General features: G+C 42.1%; 1 pseudogene; it reads right to left on the bottom strand.

Annotated features, from left to right (window-relative positions):
- Nucleotides 1–13572, bottom strand: part of LOC112260904 — a 54988-nt pseudogene extending 41416 nt beyond the window's left edge.
- Between the last annotated feature and the right edge of the window lie 1240 nt (nt 13573–14812).

The following is a 14812-nucleotide window of genomic DNA, read 5'->3' as shown; positions in this document are numbered from 1 at the left end:
CCCCTGGCTTCTGCCAAACTCAAATTTGTCCATCGGACTGCCAGATATTGAAGCGTGATTCTTCACTCCAGAGAACATGTTTCAACTGCTTTAGAGTCCAATGGCGGTGAGCTTTACACCACTCCAGCCGACGTTTGGCATTGCGCATGGTGATTTTAGGCTTGTGTGTAGCTGCAAGGCCATGGAAACCCATTTGATGAATTGTGCTGACGTTGCTTCCAGAGGCAGTTTGGAACTAAATAGTGAGTGTTGCAACAGAGGACAGAATATTGTTACGCGCTTCAGCACTTGGCAGTCCCGTTCTGTGAGCTTGTGTGGCATACCACTTCATGGCTGCTCCTAGACATTCCACTTCACAATAACAGCACTTAATAACAGTTGACCGGGGATGCTCAAGCTGGGCAGAATTTTTGGGGAAAACTGGCTTCCTATGTGTCACATTGAAAGTCACTGACTTCTTCAGTAAGGCCCTTCTACTGCCAATGATTGTCTATGGAGATTAAATGGCTGTGTGCTTGATTTTATACACCTGTCAGCAACGGGTGTGGCTGAAATACTTTGAATGGGTGTACACATACACTACCGGTCAAAAGTTTTTGAACACCTACTCATTCAAGAGTTTTTCCTTATCTTTACTGTTTTCACATTGTAGAATAATAGTGAAGACATCAAAACTACGAAATAACACATATGGAATCATCTAGCAACCAAAAATGTGTAAAACAAATCAACATATTTTATAGTTGAGATTCTTCAAAGTAGCCACTTTGCCTTGATGACAGCTTTGCACATTCTTGGCATTCTCTCATCCAGCTTCATGAGGTAGTCAACTGGAATGCATTTCAATTAACAGGTGTGCCTCGTTAAAAGTTAATTAGTGGAGTTTCTTGCTTTCTTATTGCGTTTGAGCCAAGGACAGAAGATAGCCCAATTTGGTAAAAGGCTAAGTTCATACTTTGGCAAGAAAAGCTCAAATAAGCAAAGAGAAACGACAGTCCATCATCACTTTAAGACATGAAGGTCAGTCAATCTGGAAAATTTCAAGAATTTTGAACGTTTCTTCAAGTGCAGTCGCAAAATCCATATAGAGCTATGATGAAACTGGCTCTAATGACCGCCACAGGAATGGAAGACCCAGAGTTACTTCTACTTCAGAGGATAAGTTCATTAGAGTTAACTGCACATCAGAAATTGCAGCCCAAATAAATGCTTCACAGAGTTCAAGTAACAGATACTTCACAACATCAACTTTTCAGAGGAGACTGTGAATCGGGCCTTCGTGGTCGAATTGTTGCAAAGAAACCACTACTAAAGGACACCAACAAAAATAAGAGACTTGCTTGGGCCAAGAAACAGGAGCAATGAACATTAGACTGATAGAAATTTGTCCTTTGGTCTGGAGTCCAAATTGAAGATTTTTCGTTCCAACCGCCGTGTCCTTGTGAGATGTGGTGTGGGTGAATGGATGATCTCCGCATGTGTATTTTCCACCGTAAAGCATGGAGGAGGAAGTTTTATGGTGTGGGGGTGCTTTACTGGTCCCACTGTCTGTGATTTATTTAGAATTCAAGGCATTATTAACCAGCATGGCTACCACAGCATTCTGCAGCGATATGCCATCCCATCTGGTTTGGGCTTAGTGGGACTGTAATTTGTTTTTCAATTGGACAATGACGCAACACACCTCCAGGCTGTGTAAGGTCTATTTTATCAAAAAGGATAGTGGTGGAGTGCTGCATCAGATGACTTGGCCTCCACAATTCCCAAATTGAGATGGTTTGGGATGAGTCAGACCACAGAGTGAAGGAAAAGTAGCCAACAAGTGCTCAGCATATGTGGGAACTCCTTCAAAGCTGTTGGAAAAGCATTGCAGGTTGAGAGTGCTAAGAGCTTGCAAAGTTGTCATCAAGGCAAAGGGTGGCTATTTGAAGAATCTGAAATATAAAATATATTTTGATTTGTTTTACACATTTTTGGTTACTACATGATTCCATATGTGTTATTTCATAGTTTTGATGTCTTCACTATTATTCAACAATGTAGAAAATAGTCAAAATAAAGAAAAGTCTTGAATGAGTAGGTGTTCTAAAACTTTTGACCGGTAGTGTAGTTTGTATATATAGTGTATGCTCTTCACTGCAGCTCTGACTGAGAGAGTATGAAAAGTGAATCAGCATGGGGTTCTGCTCTTCGCCATTCATTCAAGTTGTCTGTATGCCTCTGAATACACAGAGGTAGTCCCTCTAGAGGGAAGAGCACACACAAGGCTCTGTCCCAATACTCTACTAACCCCTCTTTAATATCCTCCCTTCCTCAGTGACCACTTAGAGCTGAAATACTCGGCTAGTGCTCTACCATGGTACTTAAATCTATCAAATTATTTTCGATCAGTGGCTGACAGAAAAGGACAGTAGAAACTTAGGATGGGAAGCTATGTAAGACTATTAGGTCAGAGCCACAGAGCAGCAGTCTCAGGGGAGGAACCACATGACCGACTGGCCTGCCACAGCGTCTCCCAGTCATCAGTGTGGGTTTATTCGCCACACGCCACTCACTGGCTCTGCACCTCACTAGGCCTAGAAGCCAGGGGGAGCCAGACCCCACACCACATAATCACTGTCTGGCTACAGTACATCACTTCCTCATGTCATTCACAGGCAAGGGACTAGAGTGACGGAGAGAGGGACAGCAAGAGACAGAGACAGGGATGGGACCAAAGACAGGCAAGGGACAGACAGACAAACGTATGCACACACAATGTACAGTACCTGTTTGGCCTTGGACTTGGTGATGGTGTCTGATATTGGTGTCTTCTCCTTCATAGAACTTTTGGAGAATAACTCGACAAACTCATCGAAGTCCACTGATGGCTCCTCGATCTTCTCCCAGACCAAAGAACCACTCGCATCCCTAAAGTAGAAGACAGAAAGATCTGCATTACATTTCTATCATTGGATCTTTATCAAATCAAATCAAATCAAATTTATTTATATAGCCCTTCGTACATCAGCTGATATCTCAAAGTGCTGTACAGAAACCCAGCCTAAAACCCCAAACAGCAAGCAATGCAGGTGTAGAAGCACGGTGGCTAGGAAAAACTCCCTAGAAAGGCCAAAACCTAGGAAGAAACCTAGAGAGGAACCAGGCTATGTGGGGTGGCCAGTCCTCTTCTGGCTGTGCCGGGTGGAGATTATAACAGAACATGGCCAAGATGTTCAAATGTTCATAAATGACCAGCATGGTCAAATAATAATAAGGCAGAACAGTTGAAACTGGAGCAGCAGCACAGTCAGGTGGAAGTTGAAACTGGAGCAGCAGCATGGCCAGGTGGACTGGGGACAGCAAGGAGTCATCATGTCAGGTAGTCCTGGGGCATGGTCCTAGGGCTCAGGTCAGTTGAAACTGGAACAGCAGCATGGCCAGGTGGACTGGGGACAGCAAGGAGTCATCATGTCAGGTAGTCCTGGAGCTCAGGTCCTAGGGCTCGGGTCCTCCGAGAGAGAGAAAGAAAGAGAGAAGGAGAGAATTAGAGAACGCACACTTAGATTCACACAGGACACCGAATAGGACAGGAGAAGTTCTCCAGATATAACAAACTGACCCCAGCCCCCCGACACATAAACTACTGCAGCATAAATACTGGAGGCTGAGACAGGAGGGGTCAGGAGACACTGTGGCCCCATCCGAGGTCACCCCGGACAGGGCCAAACAGGAAGGATATAACCCCACCCACTTTGCCAAAGCACAGCCCCCACACCACTAGAGGGATATCTTCAACCACCAACTTACCATCCTGAGACAAGGCTGAGTATAGCCCACAAAGATCTCCGCCACGGCACAACCCAAGGGGGGGGGCGCCAACCCAGACAGGATGACCACAACAGTGAATCAACCCACTCAGGTGACGCACCCCCTCCAGGGACGGCATGAGAGAGCCCCAGTAAGCCAGTGACCCAGCCCCTGTAATAGGGTTAGAGGCAGAGAATCCCATTATCCTGTTGATGTATGCACTCTTAGAGAAAAAGGTGCTATCTAGAACCTAAAAGGGTTCTTCAGCTGTCCCCATAAGAGAACCCTTTGAAGAACCCTGCTTGGTTCCAGGTAGAACAGTTTTGGCTTCCATATAAAACCCTTTCCACAGAGGGTTCTACATGGAACCCAAAATGGTTCTACCTGGAACCAAAATGGGTTCTCCAATGGGGAAAGCCAAAGAATAATTTTGGATCCCTTTTTTCTAAGAGTGTATCTCAAACTTACAATTCAAAATGTGTGACATGTTGTGCTTTACCGAGCCCCTGAATACAGAGAGCAGTACCACAGTACCTCTTCAGACAACTACTGTACAGTACATTACATTTCCAATAACTTCATATAAACCCACCACTATGTCCACTGGTTATTATAAGGTGGACTTATTTTCTGACATGTCACAGTACTACAGTATTATAGCATGCATGACATCTTTATGTGTGAAGTCAAGTACATCAGTACCAAAGCACATCACAACACCCGTTTCAACTCAAACACCATCTCATCACACTCTTTTCCCACATCTTTCTCTCATTTTACACTGGGTTCCCATCTCTATAACATGGCTGATCTTTATCTTCAGCAGAAAACCCCTTCTATAGTTTGGTAAGGAAAGCCTCCATAAATGTCAATGATCCATCTCTACCTTTTGCATTCTCATTCATGAGTTATGTTGATGGTTTTCTCATATAGCTAAACAGGTAACTATGGATAAACATATACACTGGCTATACAAAACATTAAGAACACCTCCTCTTTCCTTGACTAGGTGAATCCAGGTGAAAGCTATGATCCCTTATAGATGACACTTGTTAAATCCACTTCAATCAGTGTAAATGAAGCAGAGGAGACAGGTTAAAGAAGGATTTTTAAGCCTTGAGACAATTGAGACATGGATTGTGTACTATATCTGTGCCATTCAGAGGGTGAATAGGAAAGATAAATGATTTAAGTGCCTTTGAACTTCAATGGTAGTAGGTGCTAGGTGCACCGGTTTGTGTCAAGAACTGCAACGTTGCTGGGTTTTTGACGCCTAGGAGTTTCCTGTGTGTATCAAGAATGGCCCACCACCCAAAGGACATCCAGTCAACTTGACACAACTGTGGGAAGCATTGGAGTCAACATGGGCCAGCATTCCTGTGGAATGCCATTCCCTGACGAATTGAGGCTATTCTGAAGGCAAATGTAATGTTTGGCAATGTAACGTTTTGTACACTCAGTGTATATCTAAAGTGATTGGACTAAAGTGGACTAGTAATTACTTTTTAGAATGCAGCTGGATCCTGGTCCAGTAGAGAGGCTTCATGGGCTCGATGGGGGGCTTCTGAGGGCCAGCCTCCTGGGCCATGGAGACCTTGAAACCTCCGGGAGGGGGAGGAGGGCCAAAGCCTGGGGTAGATGGAGGTCCACTGCTGGGGGTGTGGGCGGAGGAGGGGGCCCTTACCTGGTAGGAGGGGGCCCTTACCTGGGGGTGGAGGTCCAAAGCTCTGCAGGGAGGGGGTGGAGGTGGGGGACAGGGTCTGCACATACCAGGTAAAGGAGGAGGAAGGGGTGGAGGAGGAGGACCAGCCCCACCAGAGAGAGGGGGTGGTGGTGGCCCTCCAGAGAGCTGAGGTAGAGGATGAGGGGGAGGAGGAAGAAGAGGAGGGGGTATATCTGGGGTGGGGGAGGGTGGTGGCTGGGTACCACTCTGCTGCTGCTGTTGGCAGATACAGACAAAGCCAGGGTTAGGGAGGGAGGAGGAGGAGATCAGTGGGACAGAGGCTGACGAATCCAATGCTTCCCACAGTTGTGTCAAGACCCTCCCTTGAAAGGCACTTCAAATCTAAATCCCTCCTTCACAGGTGATGTCTATACGGAAACCTCCATCCTCTTCTTCCATGTGTGGTTGACACCCCCTAAGGCCACAGTATTGTCCCTATCCCCACTCTCCTTAGAGTGGACCTCCATCTCCAGAGATGCATGCTGGATTTCCAGTGCTGCAATCTTTATCCTCAAGTCATTGATGATCCGCTCCAGCCCTGGAATATCACTGCCATTATCTTCTTGTGACAGATTCCCTGACTTTGATGAATTCTGTCAGGAAAACAATAATTTCAGACCCACTCTTCCAGCAGCAGCAATAAAAAATACAAAACATTGTACATATTAATATTACATGAAGTGATGTTTTGAAGCCCTTCTTGAAGGATGTAAACTGTCAAGCAGGATTACATTAACACTTTTCAAGGAATGTGCTTTCTAGGCCTAGTATACCACATGCTATATTTTGAATAATTTCTCAGACTTAAAACCTAGTGGATGTGACACGCCACACCCTGAGTGAAAAGGGTAAACACCCACAACTGAGCGTGTTTGGTTGCAGGGGTTTGGACCATTGTAAGTTGAGGGTAAGGTCAGGATCAGGGAAGGCCACATGTCTAGACTCCATTCTTGTAGCTCCTGGGTAGATAGAACAGAGATGGGGAGACTCTTCGAAGATTTAACCCGCAAGACGATCAAAGTCTCAATGAGCTCCAAAGAGGCCTTGTGAAGAGTGCAGAGCCCAGAGTTAGATGCACATATTCCAACCATGTCTATAGTTACTCTACAGTTTGTGTTGAGCTTACAGTTCAAATATTTTTAAGTGAAGTTCAGGATACCATTACAAGCTAAAAAGCTCAACAGCATATCAAGAATTGACCTTCTTCTGACAATGACCTTCCTATCATGGAATTCTTCACATTTTACTGTGTTACTAAATGGGATTAATATATATCTATATATCTATTATCTATCTATTTTATCTATCTATCTATCTATCTAATCTATCTATCTATCTATCTATCTATCTATCTATCTATCTATCTATCTATATCTATCTATCTATCTATCTATCTATCTATCTATCTATCTATCTATATATATATATATATATATATATATATATATATATATTGTCAACGGTCTACACAAAAAATGAATAAAACACTAATATACTTTCATTAGATAGTCATATTCTTTTCAAAGTTCTTCAAGCTCTGTCACAGTGTTGGGGTTCATGGCTAGATAGCTTGGCCACTCAAGAACATTCACTGTCTTCTTGGTACACAACTCCAGTATAGATTTGGCTTTGTGTTGTAGGTTATTGTCCTGCTGAAAGGTGAATTCCTCTCCCTGTGTCTGGTGTAAAGCAGACTGAAGCAGGTTTTACTCTAGGATTTTACTTGTGCTTAACTCCATTCCATTTATTTTTATCCTGAAAAACTCCTGTCTATGCCAATGTCAAGCATACCCATAACATGATGCAGCCACCACCATGCTTGGAAATAAGGAGGCAGTTAGTAAGTGAAGTGTTGTGTTGGATTGCCCCAAACATAAGGCTTTGCATTTAGGACATTAATACGTGTATTTCTTTGCAGTATTTTCTTGCAGTATAACTTTAGTGCCTACAAGACACTTTTCATTTAGGTCATTATTGTGGAGTAACTACAATGTTGTTGATGCATTCTCAGTTTTCTTCTATCACAGCCATTGAACTCTGTCACCATGGCCTCATGGTATTTATTATGGATCCCCATTAGCTGCTGCTAAGGCAAACAGCCCCACAATCGTTTTATTATCTATTTCTATCAGTCAATCAACAGTCATAGTGCTGTGCTTTTTCACAATGTCCTTCCCTATAACGCGTGCTGAAAGTTTGTCGTCAATTTGTTTACTGTAAAATATTATTATATTGTAACGTGTGCGCTGGGAGTCAGGAAGCAAGTTCAGGGAGTGAATAAATTAATCAATAAACAAAACATAATACAAAACAAGAAACCCGAACAACACACAGACACGAAACAGAAACAATGACGCCTGGGGAAGAAACCAAAGGGGTAGGTAAATCAAGGAGGTGATGGAGTCCAGGTAAGTGTCAGTGTCAGTGTCATCCTAGTGGTCAGAGCATTGGACTAGTAACCGAAAGGTTGCAAGATCAAATCCCCAAGCTGACAAGGTACAAATCTGTTATTCTGCCCTGAACAAGGCAGTTAACCCACTGTTCCTAGGCTGTCATTGAAAATAAGAATTTGTTCTTAACTGACTTGCCTAGTTAAATAATGGTAAAAACATTTTTGATAACCTGGACCAGGTTGGTGGCACTAGTTTGAAGCTTTCTCTTGAGTGGACAGCCTGATGAAAGCCAGTCAATATTTAAAATCACCCAGAAAATATACCTCTATTTATATAACATACATTTTCAAGCATTTCATACATGTTATCCAGATACTGACTGTTAGCACTTGGTGGTCTAATACAGCTTCCCACCAGAATGGGCTTTAGATGAGGCAGATTAACCCATATTACTTTAACAGTATTTAATGAGATCCGGTCTAAGCTTTACAGGAATGTGGTTCTGAATATAAACAGCCACACCTCCACCTTTGGCATTTCTGTATTTTCTGTAGATCGTATAACCATGTATTGCTACCACTGTATCATCAAAGGTATTATCTAAGTGAATTTCAGAGATTGCCAGAATATGAATTGCTGTTACTAGCAAATGAATGATTTCATGAACCCCTGATCAGTGTCCTTCCTATCCTGCAGCTCAGTTCACAAGGACAACTGTATCTTTGTTGTGTCTGGGTGGTTTCATCCACAGCATAATTATTAACTTGAACGTGTATATTAAAGAGATATTCAATGTCTGATTTGTTATTGTTACCCATCTACCAATCACTGCCCGTCTTTATATGAGGCTTTCGAAAAGCTCCCCTTACTTTGTAGTTGAATCTGTGCTTGAAATTCAATACATGACTGAGGGACCTTACAGATGTAAGTATGGAGGACAGAGGATTGGGTAGTCATTAAAAAATTATGTCGATCCCTATGATTTCACACAGAGTGAGTCCATGTAACTTATTATGTGATTTGTTCCGACATATTTTACTCCTGAACTAATTTAGGCTTACCTAAACAAAGGGGGTGAATACTTATGCAACAACTATATTTTAGTTATTTAATTTACATTAATTGATAAACATTTGTAGAACTTTCTTTTTACTTTGACATCATGGATTATTTTGTGTAGAATAATTGCAAAAAGAAAACACAATTAAATCTATAGCAATCCCATTTTGTAATTACACAAAATTTTGAGTGGGTGTTCAAAGTGGGTGAATACTTATGAAACCTGTATAGTTATTATAGGACAAGCCTGACCTCTGTTGGAAGAACAGGAGTGATATCTACATGCTCTGTCATTATACAAAATATATCAAATATAACCACAAGAGGACAGTATTGTATCAAAACCTGTCTGGGACTGGGTATTAGTTAACTTAAGAGCAAATAAAAGACTACAAAGATCTGTTATCCTCCTGAGGCACTCACAGTAATTTTCATTCAGTTGAATGTGGCCAAACATTTTCAATGTCATCCTGTTTGAACAAACGTTCTTCGCTGGAGCTCTGCTTGAGGTGGTACACAACAAAAACAGTGTTGATAACATACCTGAGCTGGCTGTGGAGGGGGCCTCAAGGCCTTGATGCGGCCTGCGGTATGCCCTTCATGGGGCACCCAGAGGTGGGAGGGCAGGCCGAAAGTAGCCCAGAAATATAGCTGGTCCTCCTGGGGAGAGAAGGCAATGAACATGCATTTTTCAGTATCTACTTTTAAATCTTTTAAATCACAGTAACACAGTACCATATACTGTAGTAACACCGTATAATAACCAGGGGGATACTACAGGTGATCATAACCGGAACATTTTACCAACATTATTTACATTGATTTGGTTTACTTATACACACAAATAAAGAAAATTGTCCAAAAGAGGACAGCGGACAGACAAAAGGGCAGATATCTATTTAATGTACAGTCCAATTGCTGACAGACAAACAGGAAATCATATTTAGTTATCTTCAAGGAATAAATCCTATGTCTGTTGATTCCAGTTCAGATGACATTCACCAACAATGCCAAATAGAGAGGGCTTTTACTTTCCGAATTGAACAAATACAAATGTCTACTTTTCAAAAGTGAGGTAAGGTACAGTGTTTGCTAAGCACAGGGCTCCCTATAGCAGAATGCAACCTCTGGCAAATTGCGAGAAGCTAAAAGTTAACACCACCTTCAAAGCCAATCTCATTCATCTGAGGTATGAAAAGTCTTCTTGTTACTGTGTATATTCTATTAGTTCCGCTTAATGCACGAGAGTGTATTCCTTACTGAACAAATTATTTTCCTGTGAAATGGCTGTGAATGGTTTCCACTGTAGAAAGCAGTTTCAGCACGGCACAGTAATATGATATTGACTACATAACCAGATAGAATTGGACAATTCTCAGGGCCCAATTTAGTATGAATCTGAACGTATTGCAAATCATAATTCAGAGACCATTACATAATGACTATCCATCTATGTAAGAATCTCAAGCCATTCCAATACTGCGCATGTCAAGTGCGTGTGTGTTTATGAGTGTGTGTCTACACTTTAGGGACAAATACGCAATACGCAAGAGCTGACCTTAGGTATCGCTCTCTCTGTGCAGTTAATGCCAGAACAAAACACTAACTAGAATCACAACTACAGCACAGACCCAGAGGAAAACATGATCAAAACCTGTTATAGCATCCTACTCTGTAACATCAACCTTAATAAAAGGTAGCATTACAAAAATGGGAGAAAGGAAAGAAAAAAGGGCAAGAGATTGAGTGAGAGAGAGAGACAAAAGAGAGAGAAGGGAGAACAATGGGTGAGAGAGAGCAGCATTGTCAAAAGACATGGGGAGATGTTGACTCTGGTCAAGTTGAATAATGCAGAGCTGGGGGTCCAATCCCAGGACCAGGTAGGGACAGTGAGAGGGGACAAAATGCTCTTACCAACCCAGGCACAGTGAGCATTCTGCTGGGTAAGAGCAGCCTGAGCCCTGGGAACATGGGGCTCTTATGCAAAGCGGTCAGCAGATGCTCTACGCAAGCAGTGTGTGTGTGTGTGTGTCACAGAATGACAGTTTTTTAAGGCATGCATGCGTGTGTGTGTAGGTACTGAATGAAAACATGTGTGAATATGTGTGTGCCTGTTTGTTAGTGTGCATACGTTGCATGGAAGTTCTGCATTTCTATGTGAGTTCGTGTGCATGTTATGTCTGAGTGTTTGTGACAATGTGTTTACGTACAGCGCCAGTCAAAAGTTTGGAAACACCTACTCATTCCAGGGTTTTTCTTTATTTGTACTATTTTCTACATTGTAAAATAATAGTGAAGACATCAAAACTATGAACATACAATTATATTTTATATTTGAGATTCTTCAAAGTAGCCACTATTTGTCTTGGTGACAGCTTTGCACATCTGGAATGCATTTCAATTAACAGGTGTGCCTTGTTAAAAGTTCATTTGTGGAATTTCTTTCCTTCTTAATGCATTTGAGCCAATCAGTTGTGTTGTGACCAGGTAGGGGTGGTATACAGAAGATAGCCCTATTTGGTAAAAGACCAAGTCTATATTATGTCAAGGACAGCTCAAATAAGCAAAGAGTAATACAACGGTCCGTCAATGTAGAACATTTAAATAACTTTAACAACTAAGTTTCTTCAAGATCAGTTGCAAAAACCATCAAGCGCTATGATGACACTAGCTTTCATGAGGACCGTCACAGGAAAGGAAGACCCATAGTTACGTCTGCTGCGGAGGACAAGTTCAGTAGAGTTAACTGCACCTCAGATTGCAGCGCAAATAAATGTAACAGACACATCTCATCGTCAACTGTTCAGAGGAGACTGCGTGAATCAGGCTTTCATGGTCTAATTGCTGCAAAGAAACCACTACTAAAGGACAACAATAATAATAAGAGACTTGCTTGGGTCAAAAAACACAAGCAATGAACATTAGACCGGTGGGAGTCTGTCCGTTGGTCTGATGAGTGCGAATGTGAGATTTTTGGATCCAACCGCCGTGTCTTTGTGAGATGCAGAGTAGGTCAACGGATGATCTCTGCATGTGTGGTTCCCACCGTGAAGAATGGAGGAGGAGGTGTGATGTGTGGGGGTGTTTTGCTGGTGACATTGTTGTGGGAATCATTTATTATTCAAGGCGCACTTATTCAGCATGGCTACCACAGCATTCTGCAGTGATACAACATCCCATCTGGTTTGCGCTTAGTGGGACTATCATTTGTTTTTCAAAAGCACAATGACCCAAAACACACCTCCAGGCTGTGTAAGGGCTATTTCACCGAGAAGGAGAGTGATGGAGTGCTGCATCAGATGACCTGGCCTCCACATTCACCCTACCTCAACCCAATTGAGATGGTTTGGGATGAGTTGGATTGCAGAGTGAAGGAAAAGCAGCCAACAAGTGCTCAGCATATGTGGGAAATCCTTCAAGACTGTTGGAAAAGCATTTGATATGAAGCTGGTAGAGAGAATGCCAAGACTGTGCAAAGCTGTCATCAAGGCAAACGGTTGCTGGAATGAGTAGGTGTGTCCAAACTTTTGACTGGCACTGTACATAAACACATTGTCACAAACACTCAGACAAATATCATGCACACAAACTCACATAGAAATACAGAACGTCCCTGAAATGTATGCTCAAGCACCAACATAGTACCATATAAACAGGCACAAATTGACACACGCTTTCATTCAAGACACACACACACACACATACATACACATGCATGCCTTACAAACAGTCATTCTGTGACACACACACACACAGTGCAGCCAGAGACAAATGCTCAACTGTTCAGATACAAATTCTGCTTTGGTGGCTGAGCAAGAGAAAAGCAGCTCTGACAACATGTCACACCAATGAAGGAAACATGACAACCCATTGCCGCACGACACAAAGTTCAGTTCCTATTAAGATACTGCAACAGGGAGCACACACACACACCCATACACACTTCTGCACGCGTGCATACACGTACACATGCATGCTAACAGAAAATATATGAAATCTATTTCTAGTCATGAAAAAATACTAAGTTGCGAAATCTATATTTGAATCCTCATTCTAAGAACCTTTCATCTGAGTGGATTCAGCTGCCACGGGCATGTGATAAAAATGGCACCGACAGCGTGCGTGCCTGACGAACTATGTGCGATATATTATAATCACACACATGAGATTACATCTGTGAACTGTTACTTGGAAAATAATTTGTACATTTATGAAATCAGCTTTCATATGGTAAGCCTGTCCATAAGAACAGTTCTCAACATAATGGAATGCTAAAAGATTAAAAGGTAGAGTAGATAGGGAGGTAGATGGTCGATAATGAAGTTGATACATAACCCAGAATACATTTGTTAGAATTACTTTTTTCATGTACTCTCATTCAGTGAACAATACTAACAATGATCAATGTGATATTTGTTGAAATGGCAGCAGTGAAACAATTTGCTGAAGTAAAGAGTTGGTTTTCACATTAAAGGTGGCTGTGACTGGACTGACAATGTCTTCATGCTGCTCTCTGAAAAAGCCACTAAGGGGCTGCAGCAGCCCCAGGCCCATCATACGACAACACAATCTCTCCGCCTCACCGTTCGCTCCCCCTCCTGCAGACATAGACGCTCCAACAGGGCGAGACCTAGAGAGAGAGAGAGAGAGAGAGAGAGAGAGAGAGCGATTCAGACAATAGATATCTAGGGATGACACGCACTGTTATGAAGATAGAGATACTGTAGATAAAGACATGAATATTGATGATAGAGCAGAGGGCTTTTTTAGGGGATATGTCAGATATCAGATTCAGCCTCGAGCTTTTGATCTGCATCATTACATGGGGAGAGAGGAGGACATGTGCTAATTATCCTACAGAATGCTGAAACAAAACCAGATCCACATTGTATGGATAGTTTTAGCTCCCGCTAAGTACCTGATGTATCACTGTGTGTTATTTTATCTCGTGCCTAACAACACTCGTGCCAATATATCCTCCAAACACTGGCTTCTCTGGCATTAACACTTAAATATAGTATTGTAAAACAGTATTAGTACTATTATTTTATATATACTGTGATTTCAACTGCTCTGCACAACATGTATTGGTCCTGAGGAGGCCAAAAGAGGGCACCTTCTTAGAAATCACATGATGAAAATGTCTTTCTGCAAATACCACAGTTTAACCTTCACATTAACAGCTGGCATTTAAACAGTACTGTACAAACCATCAAAATAACAGTATTTATCAGGGCCATCCTGGTCAATCCGCCTTAGGAGGAGGGGAGGAATAGTCATACCACATTGCTCAGCTGTGTGTGGTATGAAAGTGATGGAGAAAGTTGTAGATGATGGGATTATTATAGAGTCGCAGATGGTGGAATTATTATAGAAATCACTGTGATATTCTGAAAATCTGTGAACAGGCCTAGACAGAGACAGGGAAGAGACAGGGAAGGCCTGATTTTGTAATCCAAAGGCTCCTCTGGTCACAATGCCATGACTTGGGCCTTGCAAGTCATGGCATTGTGACCAGAGGAGCCTTTGGTGAGGAGAAGAACTCCCCTACTGATCCATGTTCTACTTGCAGGTGATTCATTTAAAACAGTCATACTATAAATCCTCTATAATGCTATTATAAACATGTTATAATGTGAATTAGCGCTAAATTAGCACTAAAACATGTGAGCCACAGAGAAAAATGTGGTTTAAATGTTTAAATGTCACATTTACTCATGAAAATATTGGCAAATTTCAATTACATACCACTAACAATGAAGGAATGAAGGAATATAAAAGTTTTATCCGTCGTGACGCTGCAAACTAGGTTTTAACCGCGCTGTGAATGCGATTGGATCTTCTTCGC

The sequence above is a fragment of the Oncorhynchus tshawytscha genome, linkage group LG01, assembly GCF_018296145.1.
Source record: "Oncorhynchus tshawytscha isolate Ot180627B linkage group LG01, Otsh_v2.0, whole genome shotgun sequence".
NCBI lineage: Eukaryota > Metazoa > Chordata > Actinopteri > Salmoniformes > Salmonidae > Oncorhynchus > Oncorhynchus tshawytscha.
Note: the sequence above shows the minus strand (reverse complement) of the source record. Positions and strands in the feature narration are given on the sequence as shown.